This window comes from Canis lupus, chromosome 38 (assembly GCF_048164855.1).
Source record: "Canis lupus baileyi chromosome 38, mCanLup2.hap1, whole genome shotgun sequence".
Classification (NCBI taxonomy): domain Eukaryota; kingdom Metazoa; phylum Chordata; class Mammalia; order Carnivora; family Canidae; genus Canis; species Canis lupus.
The window spans coordinates 17,863,671-17,873,835 of NC_132875.1; positions in this window are offsets into that span (position 1 = coordinate 17,863,671).

Genomic DNA, 10,165 nt, shown 5'->3' on the forward strand with positions numbered 1-10,165 from the left:
TGTCTCTTTGAATAAAATAAAATCTTAAAAAAAAAATCCATTAAAAAAAAGAAGAAGAGATGCCAGAGAGCCTGCTCTCTCATGAGCCCTCCTCTCTGTCTGTCTCTCTCTTTCTCCACTTGAAGACACAGCAACAAGGGGCCATCTGCAAGCCAGGAAGAGAGATTTTTACCATAACAAAATTGGCTGACACCTTGATCTCAGACTTTCCAGCCTCTGGAACTGAGAGAAAGTAAATTTCTCTTGTTTAATCCCCCCAGTAGATAGTATTTTGTTATGGCAGCGCAAGCTGACAAAGACAGTAGGCCTCTCTGGAGGGCCCTCTCTTTTCAGGCTTCTGTAACAATTTCCTGACCTGTCAGTCCAGATCTATGGGCAGTTAACAGCCCAACTGCTCCTCTGTGCACACACTTTTATAAACAGTCCTGTTCAGCCCTGCTTTTTTATCCTATTTTAAGCATGCCATCTTTTTCCTGTATAGGGGTCTTGACTGATTCAATAACTCTAGATTTCATGTGAAAGATGAAATGAATAATGCAGGAAGCTAAAGGCAGGGGGACCAGTTCAGGGTCCCTTATCTTTTAAGAAGTATTTCCTGAGCAGTTGCCTCGTGCCTAGTACAGCAGGAAAGAAGAGAAGCAAAGTCCCCACCTCAAGGAGTTTTCATTTTATACAGTAGATAAATAATAAACAAGTAAATAAATAAAGGAGGTAATTTTAGGCTCTAACCTGAGCTCTCCTGGAAATACAGTGCGAGGACAGAACAAAAGGGTGGAACCTGCTTTAGCGAGGTTGATCAAAAAGGCCTTGGAGGAGAGGACAAAAAAGAGATTGAGAAGGTAAAATCAATCATACTGATGAATGACTACATATGAAAAATAAAGAAGTAAAAGGCATTTAAGGGACGCCTGGGTGGCTCAGCGGCTTAGCGTCTGCCTCCAGCTCAGGGCGTGATCCCAGGGTCCTCAGATGAGTCCTGCATCCAGCTCCCCTCAGGGAGATCTTCTCCCTCTGCCAATGTCTCTGCCTCTCTGTGTGTGACTCTCATTAATAAATAAATAAAATATTTTTTTAAAAGGCATTTAAGTTCATCCCAAGATTTCTACCTGAGTAACTAGGAGGAAATAGCACAACCTCTCTCTCTAGCAGATGTGAAATAGGCCTATGATCTCTGACAGGGATTGGCAAACTATAAATTCGTCTTGCCCCTTATTCTGTAAACTGAATATTGTTGAAACCCAGCCATACTATGTCATGTATTTGTTGTTGGGGGTTGCCAGCAGCTTACAACAGTAGAGTCGTATGGTTTCAGCAGAGACTGCGTGGCATGCAAAGGTAAAAACACTATCCGGCTCTTCGCACACAAAGTTTACTGACCCCTCCTCCATGGCATGTGGCCACAGCACCATGATATAAGGAACTGAGAAGAGGTCCACTTCCTCTAGGAATTTTCAGGCAGCTACAGTGACCCTTCCCGTCCTTGAGTGACCTGGGGGAAATTCGCACTCCAGCTTCATCAGTACATGGGAGTGGGGTAATCCTACTTTCTCAGCCCTAAAATAAACTTGTCCAGGAACTCTGCTAGAAATGCCCTGTCAGTGATGAAGAAACAAACAGAAAAGAAAGCTCCACCCCCTGGCCTGGGGCAGGACTCTGAGTGGATTTCTGCATGACCAAGCAACCTCTAGTTCTCTGCTCGCTGCTTCTCACGTCTCCATCCCTACTTTCTAAGTCATACTGTTGGTTCTGGCTGATAGTAACACCTAATCCACCCAACAATATCTACATCAGTGAAAATGATTAGGATCAGAGAATCATCCCTGGCTCCCACTTTGCAGCCTCTGAGGAAAGCTCTATCCCTGTCTACAAGTCAAGACTGGATAGAAGCCTCTGCTTGCAGAGAAGGAGCAAGTATTGTCCTAACATGGGTCACAGTTGCAGGCAAATTTATTGATGCACTATGTCATCTACAAAATAACTTGTTGCAGAGTTGAATTAACATTAGCCCCAAGGATGGCTGATGTTTAAAATAATATAAAGTATTTTATTTCAAAATAAGACTGTGTCCACAAGATTATCTCTGTTCCTATTTTAAGCTTTTAATCCAATAAACAGCACAAACTGCCCTACCATCATTTGCTTACCCCCTTGTTACCACTTTCTATGTATCTATTTTTGGCCTTGCTTTTAGCCACAGGATTGAGTCTGAGAGCAAGCAGATAGGACTCAAGAAAGATAGATGACGGTTTAAATTCATTCTCCCAGAATAAAAACCAAAACAATCTTCTCCCATCCAAAGAGCATTCAAAGCTGCTTAGCTAATTGCCAATTGTGAGCAACCATAAACATGTGACAGATTTACGGGATTCTAGTCCTAATGTTCATAGTGTAAACTCTCACTTGGCTGATCATAAATTCATATGCTTTAGAGCAAAATAGCTGTAGACAGTGTCAGGTGAAAGCACACATGATTTGAGTATTAAACGAGCTTCAGCAGAGTGCTTGGATGGCTCTAGATTTCAGCTCAGGTCTCAGGGTTGTGAGATGGAGCCCCACATCGAGCTCCACACTGGGTATGATACCTGCTTAAGATTGTCTCTCTCCCTCTGCCCCTCATCACTCTCTAAAAATAAAAAATAAAAATAAAAATAAATGAATGAATTTGAGCTGTGGCCCTTACTCCGTGTCCCCACTGGACAAGTCTAGCCTACAGATTCTTATTTGAAAAGTGCAGGGATTGATTCCACAGAGTACCTTCCAGTACTAAAAGTCTATGGATTTCTATCTGGTATAGTTTAACCACTTACTTTATCGTAATATAGAAACTATCGCACACAAAGGTGAACTCTAAGATAGCTGGTTAGTGGTATAACTGAGTTTGGAATCAAAGTCTTTGATATTTTATTTTAAATTAAGTGTGTGTATGTGTGTGTGTCTGTGTCTGTGTCTGTGTCTGTGTAGGTGTTCTGAAGACCTCAAGATCATAAGAATGCAATAGTCCTGGCACCAGGCCTAACTATGTGTGAATTTCTGCATCTTTCTGTTCTTAGACCAGAAGGGACCATAGAGGTTGTGCAGTGACACCATATTTATAAATTATTTTAAGAATTTATAAGTAAGAACTTGTAAGACACCCCATTGGATTACCAAAGCAGGAAGCACATCTCAGACTCTAGAATATTTGAGGGGCTGAATGCTGATGGTATTTGTACTGATTTTCAAAACAAGTGATATTTCCCAAACTTTCTTAATAATGAATGATTTATCAAAAAAGCTAATAATTCAATGTCATTTGTTGATTTTTTTCTAATTAAAAATCATTTTCTAGGAATCATTAACTGCTTAGTATAACGTCTTTGTTGTGGCATTATTTTAATTTTACTATAGAAATAGGATTATGCCAATTTCCTTTGCCTCAGAAGTCTTGGAATGGAAAATTCTGCTTGTGGAAGTACATGTTTGTTGGTTGATTTTAAAATAAAATTGTACTTTTAAATAACACTGGTCTCCATCACTCGAGGCATTTCGTTGAGAACATAACCATTTAGTAAATTTTTTGTTCTGAAATGTAAATGTAGTTTGGCCAATTTCATTCACTGACAAAGGGAATCTTGTAACCAAACAATATGAATTCAGCTTATTTATTCATGATACTTTAACACTGTGCATAATTAAAATCAAATGTCACTGCCCTGCAGAAGACATTAATAGATATTGCTCCAAAGAAGACATACAGATGGCAAACACGTGTGAAAAGATGCTCAACATCACTCATCATCAGGGAAATGCAAATCAAAACCACAATGAGATACCACCTCACACCTGGAAGAATGGAAAAAATCAGCAACACAAGAAACAAGTGTTGGTGAGGATGTGGAGAAAAAGGAAATCTGGTGAGGGGAATGCAAACTGGCACAGCCATTGTGGAAAATAGTATGGACATTTGAGTATGAAAACTCAAAAAATTAAAAATGCAACTACAATGTGATCCAGTAATTCCACTACTGGGTATTTACCCAAAGAATAGTAAAACACTAATTTGACAAGATATATGCCACCCTATGTTTATAGCAGCATTATTACAATAGCCAAACTGTGGAAACTGCCCACGTGAGCACTGATAGATGAAGAGATAAAGAAGAGGTGATATGTATATAAATATTCACACACACAATGGAATATTACTCATCCATAAAGAATAATGAACTCTTGCCATTTGCTACAACATGGATGGATCTAAAGAATATAATGCTAAGTGAAATAAGTCAGTCAGAGAAAGACAAATACCATATGATTTCACTCATATGTGGAATTTAGGAAACAGATGAACAACAAAAAAAGCGACTCTTAATTATAGAGAACAAACTAGTGGTTACTCTAGGGAGGTAGATGTGGAAATGGGTGAAATAGATGAAGGAAATTAAAAATACACTCACCATGATGAGCAATGACTTATATACAGAATTGTTGAATCACTATATTATACATCTGAAACTAACACTGTACATTAACTCTACTGGAATTTTTTAAAATTAAAAAAATGAAAGTTTATTCCATCAACTGAAGTCACTAAAAAAAGTCACTGCCTTAGAAATAAATGTTCAGTAGAGGATTTATTAAACACACAGTGGCACATTCATAAAATGGAAGACTATCCATTAAAAATGTGTTTTATGGGACGCCTGGGTGGCTCAGCGGTTGGGCACCTGCCTTCAGCTCAGGTCATGATCCCAAGATCTAGGATCGAGTCCCTCATCGGGCTCCCTGTGAGGAGCCTGCTCCTCTCTGCCTATGTCTCTGCCTCTCTCTCAGTCTGTGTCTCTCATGAATAAATAAATCTTTTTAAAAAATTTAAAAACTTAAAAATGTGCTTTAGAAAAAAAATATATTGTATACATGAAAATATTCATTATTAATTTAAAAACCAGATTCCAAACTATTTGCACCCTGTGGTCCCCACTTTCTAAGTCTGTATTTAAAATTTTAAAACTGGATTGCATCAGAAAATTCAAGTCAATTTTGAGAAAAACGTTTTGCTAAAAAGTTTTTTAGTATGGTACTATTTTTTTTTTCTTTATCTGGAAAAATTCATTCCTAACATTCTCTCTCCCCATTTTGCAAAAGCCACCACTTCCTTCATCCTCATCAGAATTGATAAGAATTTAAAACGGTATCATTCCATTTCTTTTTAGACTTAAATTTAAAAGCTTCATGGTTCAATTACAGTAAGAGAATCTGAGAATCTAAAGTAATTTGTCTCTAGTTTGTTTTTCCACTTAATGAGGAAGTATACAGTTCTGATAATATAAAAATGATTCAATATGAATCAATTTTCAAAATACCATAAATCATAGATATTGCAACTTCAAAGCAACGTTACTTCCTTGTATAACTGGAAAAGAGGAAACCTCACACACACACCCTGTTCTAATTCCTGACCCCTAGGGCTGTTTTGTACTAAAGAAGCATAATTGCCTTGCGGAGTTTACAGAGAATGGTGTTGGGACATCCTGATCAGCCTAGAAAAGCCATCAGGAAGGAAAGAGAAATGTCAAAGCGTTGGCCTTGTCTTTGCGTCCCTATCAATAGAAGACCTTATGATGGGCCCTAGTTTCTTGTGGTAGGTGGGCCTTAGGACCAAATCTGGGACCAGGGAGGTGAAATAGGATGAAGAGTGACATTGAAATGCGTAAGAATAATAAGTCCCTGTACTGATATTGTAGTAGATGCTGTGGGGGTGCCTGCCCAGTCCTGCTCTGATCTACTTTGCTGGGCTTATTTATCCATTACCTGCCGCTAAGAGTGTTGACTCCCTGTGGCTCCCACTTCCTCCCCTCCTCCAAGCTCTCTACTGAGCAGAGCCAGGCCTGGGAACTTAATCTGTTCTCTCCTCCCACCAGAGCCTGCAGCTCCAATCCAACAAAAAACTACAAAAATATAGCCCCCTTATCTCCAGGAAGGGCCACTCTCCAGTGCAATCTTATGCTCCACAACCCAGCCCTACCACTCCACTGCACCCATGCACAGGCCAGGGCCAGATGTTACCTTGGATCCCATTTTACCCAGCTCCATCTCTCCTCTGCCCTGGTTACTCAATCTGAGAGGTTTCTCCTGAAGAGCGACTCTCAACAGATCAAAGGAATCCCAAATCATTCAACCTCTGCCTCTAGGGGGCCCAACCTAAGACCGATTTTGGCGTGAGGAAATGATCTTATTTCCTGACCAAGTACCTGGATTCCATCTGTAGATGATCAGCAAGGACACAATGATTGGAGTGACTCATTTTAGACCACTTCCTGCTGAGGAGGCGGTTTTGCCTGGCCCTCCAGACTGGCCTGCATATAGCTGGGTTGCACTATGTTCAAGAAGTAAGGTTGGTCTTGAAGTCTCTGTGTCTGAGCATACCTCTGCCTGTGAAGGGCTGTGGATGTGCATGGTGAAGACAAATTGCCCTTCTCTCTTGCACGCTTGAAGGAATGCCAAAGGCCAGGCTGGAGAGTCCAGAAGAATCCTCCATCATCGTAGCAGTCTAAAATAAATAATTGCAATCACTGTCCCCACCAATCATCTACACCAGGAACGGCTCCCAGAGCAAAACTAAACCTGTGGCAAGGGGCTGGGAGTTCTTAAAAGAAAAAGGGGACAAAGATTCCGTATATTGTGGAGTATTCCTCAATGCTGTGAACAATCTAAACTCCACTCCTTTATTTATCTCTGCTCTTTGAGAAGTACTTCCTCCCTCTTACAGCAACTCTAAATCTCATGCACACTTCAAGGCCCTGATGTGCTCTATGTACTCCATACTCTACATCATCCCAACACTCCTTGCCACGGAAATCTCTCCTCTCTCCCGATTTATACAACTCTTATTGACTATACCATATCTTTTTAGCATATATTCTCATGCCCTGTTCCTGATATCTTTATGTTTATGTCTCTTCTCTCCCACTCATTTAAAAGCCCTTGAGGATAAGGACTATATCCTATACAGAATCTCCCTAAATGTTATGCACATTATAGGATTCTTAGTAAATATTTATTAATGATGTTGGCATGTATATTCATTGCTGAGCCTGCAAAATGATATGTTTTAATGTGGATCATAGGATTTGGTGAAGTCTGCTAATTAAGATCTTTTCCTGCCCTAAGAGATTACCAAATGATCACAGGGATTGAAGAGGAGTTAGTGTTTTGTTGAAAGCAGAGATAGTAAATTGAAGTTCAAAGAGGATCAGTTCTCCCAAGTAACCCCCTGTTCTGCCCCCAGGTGCAGTAGAGGATGATGTGGTTAGACAGCCTTTACTCACAAGAGATATAAGAGGGAACTCTATGCCCCCAATACAGGGCTGTTTGGGGGAGGGGAGGCAGGAATGTAGTGTTCGTAAGGTGAGGTCATCCTCTTCCCTTAACATCCTTTTTGGACTGGTTTTTACATCAAAAACTATGGTCTAACTTAAGAGACTTGTTTTTAAAGTTTTTGTGTAACCAAAGAGTTGGTGACAATGGTACTTCGTTCCCATTCCAGTTGGATGTCCTTTGAGCCACCAGAATGGCCAGTCTGCCCCAGTGCTATTTGAGTATAGGGGAGAAGTAATATGGCAGAGGGGAGCTAAGCACTCTCCTAGAGGTACACAAGATACTATTGCCTTTGGGATCCAGAGTTAGGAACGCAGAGGATAGACTAGGGCCTTGGTTGGTCAACAGAGTGCTACCTGTTTCAGATGAATCTTCATGTAACTACCAATTAGAAATCAACAAATATGATAGCCAGGTCCTGGAAGAGATTATTATTATCTAGAAAAGCTCCTTGAGATTGAGTCCCTGATCAGCAGGATTGGAAGGGGCCTCTGCCTTCCCACCCCAAGTGGATAAGTCGCTAAAGCAATTACAAGTAGTTTCCCCTTACCCATGGGACATATGTCCCAAGACCCCCTAGTGGATGCCTAAAACTGCAGATAGTACCAAACCCACTATAGATTAGGCACAGGAAGAGATTAACAACAGCAACTAATAATAAGCTACAACAATTACGACAATATGCTGTAATAAAAGTGAAGTGAATGTGGTCTCTCTCTCTCTCTCTCTCAAAATGTCTTTTGTACTCTACTCATCCTTCTTGTGATGATGTAAGATGATAAAACGCCTATGTGATGAAGTGAGGTGAATGACACAGGCACTGTGACATAGCCCTAGGCTGCTATTGACCTTCTGACCATATGGCAGAAGGCGGATCACCTGTTCTTGGACCACAGTTGACCCTGAGCAATGGAAACCACAGATAAGCAAAACAGTGGATTCGGGGGGACTGCTGCCTGAAACAGGGAGCCGACCAGAACCTCACCATCACCAACATGGAGCTGCCCACCATGGCCACCAGGTGCACCTTGCCCTTGGGAGGGGGTGGGGAGAGGGGGCAGAGTTGAACATGAGACTGAAGTTTGAGGTTAAGATGATTAAGACATAATAATCAACACTGGTTACATAAAATTTTCAGGGCCCAGTGCAAAATGAAAATGTGAGGCTCCTCACTCTAGAAATAGGAAAATTCACCCTTGAAGATATTCACACGTAAAGCTTTTTCTTTTCATTCATGGTGTCTCAACCTGTCAGCAAGGTTTTTTATCCTTGTCCAGTGTCACTCGCCCTCAGACACAGGGATGCTCACAGGCCGAGTGTCGACCCTTGCAGGCTTCAGGGGCCCCTTGAACTGGACAGCTCCCAGATTCCCCTTCCCAGGAACAGCTAGATCCCCAAAGATATTGCAACCTCAGCGCTGGGATGCACTGGGCCCCTGATTTAGGGGTGGTGAGAGGCTCACCCTGGCTGTGTTGCCCACCCAACACGGCGGTGCTGCTAACCCAGGCAGGGACCGCCCCAGCTGTGCCCACGCAGAGACTGCGGTTGTGCAGACTCCAGAAGGCCCCCCACCGAGGGTGTGGAGGCAGCAGCAGTCACAGGGAGGAGGTAGAGAGGGGAGTATATGTGTGGCGTCTGGGACTCTAAGGGGTGGGGAAATGGGCAGCTATGAACCTGCCGCAGGGAAGCAGCAGCAGTCCACGTGGGCCTGAGACCCCAAACCCCTGGTGCCTGCACCCCTGCCTCATCAGACTTCACTTACAGAGCATGAATCCAAAGGCAACATTGTAAAGAATTTCGAGATGGCAGCTGGAGAGTATTAAGCTCCAGGCCCCAGGCCCTTGTGAGAACCAGGCTCTGGGGGGCTGCCCTGAGCCCTGCACACAGCCTGTGCAGCTTAGCCCTGGACAACAGTGGAAATAAGATTCTGTTCATTCTAAAACTGACAGAAAACTTACTGGCTGGGCCTGAAATGTTAAAGGAACCTCTTAGCAAGCTGGAAATGCTAGTTTAAAGTTGGTGGGTTTGGGGCAAAGAAAGAAATTCCTGTTTGTATGTCAAGGAGCTAAGACATCTCAGGCACGTCAGTAACACTGAGTTTCCGCACAGCAGAGTTGCACGTGCAGTCATCCGATGCTTCCCCTCCCTTCATCCCCTTTCCCACCTCATCTCCCAGCTCTGATATTTTCTCTTCTGAACTGGCTCTGTGGTTCTATCCGTCCTCCACCACCACAGCGCCCCACTGCATGTGGCATGCTAGATTAGACTAGCCCTGGAACAGGCCACCCGACACCGACACCAGAGCCTTCCCCAGCTGCCTACGGCCCACCGCCCCACAGACCCCTGCTTGGGCAGGGAACGTCAGCTCCTGCCTTTGCCCCTTACTAGATTTTTCACTTCGGTGAAGTGACTTAGCCCTTTGGGGCCTTATGCTACTCATCTATAAGCTTCTTTGAGGATTAGATAAGGCAATCTGCATGGTCAGGACTTTATCCTCCTCTTTGCACCTGGAGGCAGACCAGGCTTCTCTCTGCCAGGATATAAGGAATGGGTCATTCTATAATTCAGTATAATTCAGCAATTATAAATTGCAGATTGCCCAGACCTGATAGTTTCCCCCAGCAGTGCTGCCTGCTAAGGTTCAGTCTCATCCCTCTTATATGGGAATATAATGTTTACCCATCAAGAAGGCTTTGGGCTGGGGCCCAGAAGTGCTGTAATGGGCCAGAGAAGGACCTTAAAAGGACAAGAATGGAGAAGCCCAGGAGATAGATAAAATCAGAATTGTACCCAATGAAAGACTTCCATG